This window comes from Hakea prostrata, unplaced genomic scaffold (genome assembly GCF_041222555.1).
Source record: "Hakea prostrata isolate BN-2017 unplaced genomic scaffold, UWA_Hpros_2 contig_136, whole genome shotgun sequence".
Lineage (NCBI taxonomy): Eukaryota > Viridiplantae > Streptophyta > Magnoliopsida > Proteales > Proteaceae > Hakea > Hakea prostrata.
In genome coordinates, this window is record NW_028291255.1 from 107,410 (window position 1) to 118,804 (window position 11,395).

The 11,395-nt window shown below is 41.8% G+C and overlaps 1 non-coding gene across 1 annotated transcript; it reads right to left on the minus strand.

Moving 5' to 3' along the window:
* Positions 1 to 10,479: 10,479 nt before the first annotated feature.
* LOC148998788 (small nucleolar RNA R71) lies at positions 10,480 to 10,586 on the minus strand. The gene has a single exon (XR_016171109.1). It is a non-coding gene; the product is annotated as a small nucleolar RNA R71 (small nucleolar RNA).
* Positions 10,587 to 11,395: the final 809 nt, after the last annotated feature.

Sequence of the window (11,395 nt, forward strand, 5' to 3'; positions counted from 1 at the left end):
GATCGGTTCGATAGACCGCAGGAAAGTACAACCGATTCAAATACAAGGTTGGACACAGGGGTGAGAACTCACTCACCAACTATCAGAAGAACCGGTCCCGATGATCGAGCAGTTCGCGACAAGCGGAATGTTCAGGAAGGACGGGTTGTTCGTGATGATCGAATAGCACGTGATGATCGTGTTAATCAAGGTCGTGGTCATATCGCTGAAGATCACCTGACCCAGATTGGTCAGGAATTGGCCAACATCAATTAGAAGTTAGGGCAGTTGGCTAAAGGAAGGATGACTGAGGATATTTACTCAGTCATTCAGAAGACCCCCTTTGCCGAGCCAATTGCGGGATATCAGTTTCCCCATAACTTTCGTTTGCCTACCTTTTCTACATTCGATGGCTCCGGAGATCCAACGGCCCACATTGGCTATTATCAGCAGACCATGGCAGTTTCAGGTAATTCTGACGAAATTTTATGCAGGGTTTTTGGTTCATCTTTAACCGGAGCAGCTCAAAAGTGGTTTTCGAACCTCCCCTCTGGAAGGATTGTAAACTTTGATGAATTGGCGCGCAAATTCATAGGGCGATTCCAGAGTGGAATACAGGTCAAGAAAACGGAAGAAACCTTGTTTACTGTCAGACAAGGAAAAAACGAATCGATCAGAGAGTTTCTGAAAAGATTCAACAAAGTAACGATGGAGATAGAAAATTTGGATGAGCAAGTAGCCAAAACTGCTCTATTCACTGGACTCACTAACCGGAAACTCCTAGATTTATTACTACAGGATATGCCTGCAACTTATGCTGAGTTGGTACAGAGATGCCAGAAGCAGGCCGAAGTCATGGAGATACTAGATGCGCGCCAAGAAGATAACAAAGTCTCCAATAAGAAACAGAAGGCTCCCGAGCGAGCGAAGCCAAAGAAAAATGTCCGTGATCGGGTTGGAAAATCTCGAGCTTGGCGCCGGAGGTCTCCGGTAAAAGTGAATATACTCCATTGAATGTTCCTCGGGCTGATATTCTAAATATCATCAAAAGGAAAAATATTTTGAAGTGGCCACCTAAAATTCTTTTGAAACCTGGGGAGCAGCAGGATCGAGAAAAATATTGCCGATTCCACAAGGACTATGGTCATTATACAAATGACTGTCGTCATCTGAAAGCAGATATTAAGAGATTAATATCTCAGGGACAGTTGTCCAATTTTGTTAGCAGAAGGAGGGAGGAGCCACGTGAGCCACGCTCGGCTGCTCCTAAAAGGGATCGTTCGGTTAGTTCAGAACGATCAAGGGAGGCTCTGAAGTCTGAAAAGGGCAAGGAGGTGACTGAAGCTACTCGATCACCTATCCTTTCCATTTTCGGAGGACCAAAGCCCGAATCACTCCGCAGTTTGAAGACAAAATCCGAATTTGTCGGAACCGGAGAGTCGCAGAAGCGAAAGAAGCTGAATGGTGAAGATTCTATCACCTTTGGCGAGGAGGATGAAAGAGGCGTTTGTTTAACTCATGATGACGCCATAGTCATCAAGGTAGAGATTGCACGTCGGGAAGTGCATAGAGTTTTGGTTGATATAGGGTCTGCAGCTGACCTAATTTCTTATGAAGTATATCAAAAACTGAAGGTGGATGAGGACTTGATGGAGCCTTCATCCACGCATCTATATGGTTTTGCAGGGTCATCTGCGGTGGCGGAAGGATCTGTCCAGTTGGACTTATCTATTGGAAGTTTTCCTAAGGAAACAACCGTCCGAATCAATTTTTTGGTGGTTCGGGAGCTACAAGCTTACAATGTTATCCTTGGGCGACCATCTTTATCCAAGATAGGTGCTATTGTTTCGACAAAACACCTGAAGATAAAATTCCCGACGGATATGGGAATTGGTCAAGTTTCCTCTGACCAGAGGATCTCTCGGCAATGTTACGTTGCCTATTTAAAAGACAAGGAGGGCCCAAGGAAGGTGACTGCCCTACCTATAGAAGTTCGAGACAATCGGGAAGAAGCAGAGATGCAAAGGCCCGAACTAGTGGAGAAGCTGGAGCAAATCCAACTGTGTACCGAAGATAAGAAGAAGATTACTTATATCGGGTCTGAACAGCTGGAGAAATTCAAAGATGAGTTGAAGTTATTTCTTCAACAGAATAAAGACATATTTGCATGGTCTCGTCAAGACATGCCGAGAATCGATCAGCCGTCGCAGAGCATAAACTCTGGATAGATCCGAAGGTGAAACCAGTGATACAGAAAAGGAGAAATTTCTCCATTGAAAAGTATGAAGCCGTTCGGGGCGAGGTTGAAAAACTGAAGAATTCTGGTTTCATAGAACCAATTGAATGCCCAACCTGGTTAGCTAACTTGGTAATGGTAAAAAAGGCGAATGGGAAGTGGAGAATGTGTACAGATTACACAGATCTCAACAAAGCTTGCCCTAAAGATTGCTATCCGTTGCCTCGGATTGACCTCTTGATAGATGCGACTGCAGGATATGAAACTCTAAGTTTCATGGATGCCTACTCAGGGTATAATCAGATCCTTATGAATAAGGAAGATGAGAAGTTTACGGCTTTCATGACTGATCGTGAAAGCTACTACTATAAAGTCATGCCATTTGGCCTGAAGAACGCAGGAGCTACATATCAGAGGGCCGTCAACAAGATTTTTAAAGATCTGATAGGAAAGAATGTTGAAGCTTATGTTGACGACATGCTAGTGAAGAGCTTTACAAAAGCAAATCATATTGCAGATTTGACTGAGGTTTTCTCAGTACTGCGAAAATATCAAATGAAGCTGAATCCAGAAAAGTGCGCCTTTGGAGTTTCCTCGGCCAAATTTTTGGGCTTCATGGTGTCACAGAGAGGTATTGAGGCTAATCCTGCCAAAATACAGGCTCTAATTGATATGGAGGCTCCCAAAACTGTTCGTGATGTGCAGTGTTTAACAGGGAGAGTTGCCGCTTTGAATCAATTCATCTCCAAGTCTGGAGAAAAGTGTTTGCTATTCTTCAAGGCACTCAAAGATTTGAGGGGCAACAAGGAGGCAAAGTGGACCGAAGAACGCCAGAAAGCTTTCGAGGAGTTAAAAGAAGCACTCAGACAACCGTCGATCTTGTCCCGACCAGAGAAGGGGGAAATATTACAGCTTTATCTAGTGACGTCCCTTTCAGCGGTCAGTGCAGTACTTGTTCGTGAGAAAGATAAAAAACAGTGGCCGATTTACTATGTGAGCCACGTATTGCTAGATGCGGAGACACGATATTCGCAGATTGAGAAGCAAGCTCTGGCTCTCATGATGGCCGCCAGGAAGCTAAGGCCATACTTTCAAGCTCATCCAATTGAGGTATTTACAACTTTTCCTCTTAGTAAATTTCTTAATAAACCTGATTTATCTGGAAGGATGGTGTCCTGGTCAGTTGAACTCAGCGAGTTCCAAGTGAGCTTTAAGCCCAGAACGACAATCAAGGCTCAGGCGCTAGCCGATTTTGTAGTAGAAACTACTGCACCAATGGAGTCCACCATTGAGGATCCCATTATACCAACCACTTGGGAGGTATATGTGGATGGTTCGAGTAATAAAGATGGAGCAGGAGCTGGAATTCTATTGAAAAGTCCAGCAGGCTTTATTATTCGATATGCTTTGAGATTTGCATTCGGAGCAAGTAATAACGAAGCAGAATATGAGGCTCTGATAGCTGGACTTCAGTTGTCAAAAGCATTATCTATCGCAGATGTTACTATTTATAGTGACTCTCAACTTATAGTCAACCAAGTCCAGGGGGAGTACGGTATTAAAGAACCATGCTTGCAGAAATATCAAGAGATAGTGCAGACATTTCAAAATCAATTTCAGAATTTGAAGATATCTCAGATTTCGAGGAATGAAAATTCAGTGGCAGATGAGCTATCCCGACTAGCCAATGCCAAAGAAAAGAATCTAGACCCTTCGGTCTATATTGAAGAGATAACATTTCCAAGTTATCATGAGAAAGAAATTTCTTATATTGAAGCAGAGCGTTGCTGGATGGGTCCGATAATTGAGTATCTAAGAGATGACAAATTACCTGAGGATCCGAAAGAGGCAAGGTTGATCAAGATACGATCGGCGAGATTTGTCATTCAGAATGGGAGACTATACAAAAGATCTTATTCTGGATCCCTTATGAGATGTATAGGCCCCGAAGGAGCAAAGTCAGCTTTGGCTGAGATTCATGAAGGAATTTGTGGGGCTCACATGGGTGGACGAGCCCTGGCCCACAAAATTCTAAGACTTGGGTTATATTGGCCTAAGATCCAAGAGGCTGCTATGGAGTATGTTCGTCGATGTGGCAACTGTCAAATTCATGCTACAGTATCGAAGCGCGCGGCGGAAACCATGACTTCAATTCTAGATCCCATTCCCTTTGCGATGTGGGGAATTGATATCATGGGCAAATTCACCAAGGCGTCAGGCGAATGGGAATATCTGATAGTAGCAATTGATTACTTCACGAAATGGGTTGAAGCCAGTGCACTAGCAGCAATTACTGAGAAAAAAGTGGAGAAATTTGTGCTTGAGTCAATCATATATCGCTTTGGGATTCCAAAGATTATCGTCACTGACCATGGTACTCAGTTCGACTGTCCGCAATTTGAGCAATTTTGCGGAACATATATGATCGAGCATCGTATGTCCTCAGTGGCATACCCCCAGAGCAATGGACAAGTAGAGGTTACTAACCGAACGCTACTGGAAGGAATAAAGAGAAGACTCGAAGCTGATAAGGCTTCTTGGGTTGAAGAACTTCATAACATACTGTGGGCCTATATAACTACGGTTGGAACACCCACAGGAGAAACTCCATTCAGGTTAGCATATGGATCCGAAGCATTGGCACCGGTGGAGATAATGGCGGGGACATTACGGGATCGAGAGTTCGAGGAAAAAGCAAACGAGCAAGGACTGCTTGATAGTCTTGATCTGTTGGATGAAGTTCGGGCAAAGGCAATAGCACGAACTCAACATTATCAAAGAAGGATAGCGTCTCATTATAATACTCGAGTGAAGAATCGTCGGTACTTAGCCGGAGATTTGGTGTTGAGAAACACCTTAGCTTCCGACCCACGTCACCAAAGAAAATTGGACCCTTCCTGGGAAGGACTTTATATGGTTGTAAAACCAGTTGGTTCAGGAGCTTACAGGCTGAAGAACATCAACACCCAGAAAGAGTTGGATCATTCGTGGAATGCCAGGCATCTCAAAAAGTTTTATCCTTGATGATGATTTCAATTTTGTTCGTGATGTAAACATTTTCAACTCAATCAATGCAATTTTTGGCTTTCAACAAATTATCTTTTGATTGGGGGGCATCATACACCACATTCAAGAACAAGATTCAACTATAAGGCATCGGATGAAAATCCGTGTGGGTCCTTCAACACTTATGGAATTTTTTTGGAATCTCTTAAGTCGAGGCATCGGATGAAAATCCGAGTGAGTTCCTTCTGCAAGGCGTCGGTTTGAAACCCAAGTAAGTTCCTTCAAGACTTATTGAATTTTCGAATTATCCTTAAGTTAAGGTATCGGTTTAAAACCCAAGTGAGTTCCTTCTCAGACTTATTATATTTCTCCCAAAATCCTTAAGTAAAGGCATCGGTTTAAAACCCGAGTGAGTTCCTTCTCAGACTTATTGTATTTCTCCGGAAATCCTTAAGTAAAGGCATCGGTTTAAAACCCGAGTGAGTTCCTTCTCAGACTTATTGTATTTCTCCGGAAATCTTTAAGTAAAGGCATTGTTCTAAACAACTAAGACCTAGTACAACAGCAATTCAAGTGGCTAGCAAAGTTCAAGATGAAGTCAATTTCTTATTTCTTCAAAAGACCAGAAGAGGCCGGTCTTAACATCAAACATAAGATTACAAGAGCTGGATACAATCTTCGTTCCAAAAGGAAAGTCATCATCGATGATCATTAAGAAGTCATACAAGATCGGCACAACTTTGCTAGAACAAACACATGAGTCAATCATTGGTATGGATTCAAGGAAAAGAAGAGGAGAAATGAGGATTACAAAAAACATTTCATTATGTATAAAATCCTTCGCAATTTCATACTCTTTGTCCAGCTTGTCCAAGAGAAGTATGGTCATCGACCAAACTTGCATTCAAGGCGAGCTCGTCATAATTGAATCCTTCCAAGGGAGAATAAATAGGAGAATCTTCCAGATAATGCATAATATCTGGATCAGAAGGCGGAGGATCAATCTTATTTTTGGTCCAGTCAGGAGGAGGAAGGCCCAGTTTGGTAAATACTTCATGATGGCAAACAGCACTGTAGGGAGTCGTATCAAAATGAGGATCCTTCCTAAATATTGATTCCCATACTTCGTTCTCACCATCCTGGTACGCCTGCAAGTTATAAGCATTCAGCATATCAACAAAGGGCTTACTGTGTAAATACTTGAAGACGCAGGCTCTGCAAACATCAGTTGGAAGGGATTCGGGCAAAGGAACGACAGCTTGCCTTTGGGGTAACGTTTCAGATCCTTTGGCTCCCGACTTTCCAACTGCTCGCTCCAGTTGCCGGATCTTCTCCCTGGCATCATCCAAGTCTGACTGAAGACAATCGATCACCGAATTCTTTTCTCCTGCAACCTCCCAAGCTAGTTTCCTAAGGCGAGCAATCTCAGCATCTTTAGCTTCAGAGATTTCCCGAAGCCTGGAAACTTCATTGCTCAACCTATTGAGCCTAGAGGCTGCTTCCACTTGGCTGTGGAAGTTACTAGTAAGACTCCTGCAAACAACTTCCGAGTTAAAAAGGAGCAGAAGAGTAATATTCAGAATCAAAAGATAATGAAGAAAGACTTACATCACCAGTGATTTCATAAAGACTTCATCTGGAAGTTTGGAAAGAACTGCGCTCTTAGAAGTCATTTGAGCAGCAGTGCACCATTCCAACGCTCTGTCAAACTCGTTTGACACTAATTTGGGCAAAGGATGAGAAGGATGAGCTACATCAAGAGAAGGATGAGCTGCATCACTTGTCACCCGACGGCGCTTCCTGGTGGCAAAATCCTCCAACTCCAAAGGAGAGGAGGAGGATGCCAAACAAGCACTAGAATTGGAAATAGGAGCAGCACCTGCTGGGACCACACCTTCATCAGACACCAACATAGTTGCCTCAGATGCCCGAAGAGTCTCCTTCGGGGGTGCACCAACGGTCTCTGCAGCAGGGGCATCAGCAGCGCCATCAACAATGGAGTGATCAAGATCTTCCTGGGAAAGACGAGCGATCACTTCGGGCAAAAGAGGCGTAGGGGCAGCATCAAAAGAAACTGTGGGAATCTGACTTGAAGATTCACCAACAAGAGTCGCCTTACGCTTGGAGGATTCACTAGCTGAAACCACCTCACTGGCCCCAACAACCGCCGACGGAACGATTTTCTTACAAGATTTCGCTCTGATAAAGTTCGGGTTGATCCTGGGAGCCACTATATAAATAGAAAAGCCGTATCAGTACAGATATCCAACAAAGAAAGAAAAGAGGGAAAACCCTAGTTCTCTATCAGCTATGAAAAACCCGATTAACTAAACCCCAAGTACTACTACTGTGCAGTTTACTCAGGGGGAAAGGGGGAAAGAGATAAGTAATCAAAAAACTCACTTGTTCAGAAGTTGATAGAGTTATTGTTGGAGTACGAGGAATACGGAAGCAAGCAGGAGGACAGAATGTCGCTTTAGCAAATCTAACTTGCAGATAGCAGGATAGATCGAGGGTTCCCACGAAGGCTTTAAATAGCCTCAGGTATTAAGACGACGATTGAGAGCTAAAGGCAACCAATGGCCCAGATCGAAATGACGCTTCGAAATCCGCAGAAAGCAAGAACAACGGTCGGAGGGATGCCACGTGGAAACATGTGGAGGCGAGCACCCGATGCAGGGATACCTCCAATCGTCGCACCGCCATTGTAATAATGGATGTATTTCCGATTCATTGGAAACAGTGAATGGTACACCAGAGAAGGGAAACGTGTGGACTTTGCAGTAAATGAAGGAATGGGGAAGATTAATGCATCTTTCCAAAACGTATCTTCATAATATCTCTACAAGATTATTATTCGTCGAGGAATGTGAAGTTAAGTGATAAGTTTTATCATTTATATTTTATTCAAAACAAGATTTCAGCAGGAGACAGGGAAATGGAAAGGCCAACATGAAAAAGAAGTGTCTATTCATTAGCTAGGAGGCAAATTTAAAAAAAAAAAAAAAAAACCCCTTTTCCTTTTTTTTTTTTTTGGGCTGGGGGGGGGTGGTGGGGGGTTTTTTGGTGTGTGGGGTTAGAGAAAATTTAAAAAAAAATATAAAAAAAAGAGTAAGATTTATAACTTTTATACTTGAGATGGCTTGATTTAGGAGTATTTTTTCTTTGTTTTAGTGATAGTATTCATTAGGTGTTGTCTTATTTAGTCTCAACATGTTGCATTTTGTTTAGTTCATTTTTGTCACATTGCATGAATTTCCCTTCTTTTTATGGATGAATTTGACTGTTTCTCTCTCTCTCTTGAACATGTAGGTGAAGATTCATAATAGAAGAACATGTCCTCTAACTTTGTTGTAGAGTTGTTGCTGCATTGCTACAACAACGGAGCAGAATATTCTCAGATCCAATTCAAATGGAATTGACCAAAAAGGGCTAACTTAAGTGGACTAAATTCTTATAAATACATGATGGTTTTCAGCCCTTGATCTCAGGAGGAAATTTCTAATCCTATGGCCAGAATCTAACGTAATGATTGAAGACATTTATGGAAGAAAGAGAAGAGAGGCAAGGAGAAAAAAGGAGAGATTGGACCAAGGGGAATAGAGACTTGGCTGAGAGGAGGGAAGATAGAACGAATGCTAGAGCTCTTGTGGAAGCACGGAGCTGCTGGAGTTGCTGATTTGCTGAAGAAGAAAGCTGGAGCTCATGTGGAAGCATTGAAGCCTTAGTTTATTCTCATTGAAGCCTTAGCCTTAGTTTATTCTTGTTTTTTATAACTCTATCTTCTTACTTTCTAGTCTCATGTCAACTATACTTGGTTTTATGCATTTCAATTCTGTTATGGGCTAAATCTTAGCTGTGTTGGGATGATAGTAGTACCTAAACCTGAATTTTGATATGTAACTAATCATGTGTTCTTTAGTTTTATTGCAATCCCCTTTATTGTTAATGAATTCAACATATTATATTGACTAATTTCAGTTCTTGAATGATCTTTCTTGAATGAATGTTATGATTTCATTAATTGGAAAATTAATAAAGTCCAGGTGTTTGTTGAATTGTGTGAGTTAGCATCATCTTTAATTAGGTTGTGTTAATTAGTAGGTTGGGTAGGAATACCCAATTACCTCACATTACCATTGATTGGATTGGGTTTAAATTGCATTCTTAATTCAATTCTTCATAGGAATATGCAGATGTTGATTTAGGAGGCTAGCTTATGTGTATTGGAAAATACCATATTGCCATTCATTCCAAGTTCTTGATTTATCTTGGGGTTGTAGCATTGCTTTAGTATTTGTGTTATAAAATTCAGGGGAAGGGAAACTTGATTCCTAACACACTTGTCACTCATTAAGTTTCTTCCATTGCTTAATCTACATTTTAGTTCCTTAGTTTTCCTTATTTGTCATTTGGTTATTTAGTTAGTCAATCACCAATCAACCTTGTTAATTTCATTTAAATCAATTTTACTTTTACATTGAAAGTTAAGGATATAATTCTCCGTGGGATCGATTTTGTACTTATCATTTATTACTTGATTGCGATACGTATACTTGCGTAATATCTTGAGATACAAGCAACAAGTTTTTGGCGCCGTTGCCGGGGAATTTTGTCATTGATAATTAGTGTAGAAGTAAGTTTTTGTTTTATCTACTGAAATTTCTTTACTTTGATATTAGTTTCCTTTTATTCTCAGGTGCTTTTACCCTTGTATGAACACGCTGCCTGATCAAGAGTTGGCACCCTTTGACATCGAAATAGAAAGGACATTTCGAGCTAGAAGAAGGGAGCAACGAGGCCTAGCAGCAGTTCCAACAATGGCTGAAGCAGTGAGAAATGGATTGAATAATAATGAGAATAATATGGCAGCTGAGGGTGATGATAGAGATAGAGCCATCAGAGCATATGTTGTCCCCATGTTGCATGAGCTGAATCCAAGCATAGTACGGCCAGATATTCAAGCCTTACATTTTGAACTTAAGCCGGTGATGTTCCAAATGCTTCAAACTGTGGGACAATTCAGTGGGCTTCCAACAGAAGGTCCTCATCTCCATCTTAGACTCTTCATGGAAGTAAGTGACTCTTTCAAGATACCTGGAGCAACTGAAGAGGCTTTGAGATTGAAGCTATTCCCTTATTCATTGCGGGATAGAACAAGAGCGTGGTTGAACTCCTTACCTCCCCAATCAGTAGCTACATGGAATGACTTGGTAGAGAAGTTCTTGATGAAGTACTTTCCTCCAACAAAGAATGCCAAGCTCAGAAATGACATAACTGGTTTTCAACAGTTGGATAGTGAGTCTTTATATGAGGCATGGGAGAGGTTTAAGGAGCTCTTGCGTAAATGTCCTCATCATGGCATTCCTCATTGGATTCAGATGGAGACTTTCTACAATGGTTTAAGTGGACAAACTCAATCCATAGTGGATGCATCAGCCAATGGGGCTATATTGGCAAAGTCTTACAATGAGGCTTATGAAATTTTGGAAAGGATGGCCAACAACAACTACCAATGGCCAGCTGAAAGAGCTGCTGCAAGTAAGAGGGTGGCTGGAATTTATGAGTTGGATGCAAGTGATGCCTTAATCGCACAAGTTTCATCCCTCACTAGTGTGCTAAAATCTGTAAACTTGGCTGCAACTGTACAACCACAACAAAATCCAGCAGTCTCTTGTACATATTGTGGTGGGGAGCATGTCTTTGATAGTTGTCCATCTAACCCAGAATCAGCCTACTATGTTGGTAATTTCAGCAAAGCTAATAACCCATATTCCAACACTTATAATCCTGGTTGGAGGCAGCACCATAACTTCTCTTGGAATGGTCAAGGACAGAATGTAAGCCCATCATCTATCCCAACTAGACCTTATCAGCTTCCAAGTGCTCAACAGCAAGTGAAGATTCAGCCTATAGAACCTTCTTCGTCAATTGAGCTCCTATTGAAAGAATACATGGCAAAGAATGATGCAATTATTCAGAGCCAAGCAGCTTCATTGAGAAATTTGGAGAATCAAGTTGGGTAGCTAGCTAATGCTTTAAGCAACAGACCTCAAGGATCACTGCCAAGTGATACTGAAAATCCTAGGCGTGAAGGCAAAGAGCATTGCAAGGTTATTTCATTATGGAGTGGGAAACATCTAGAGCCACCTCATGTTAAGTCCAGTCAACTGA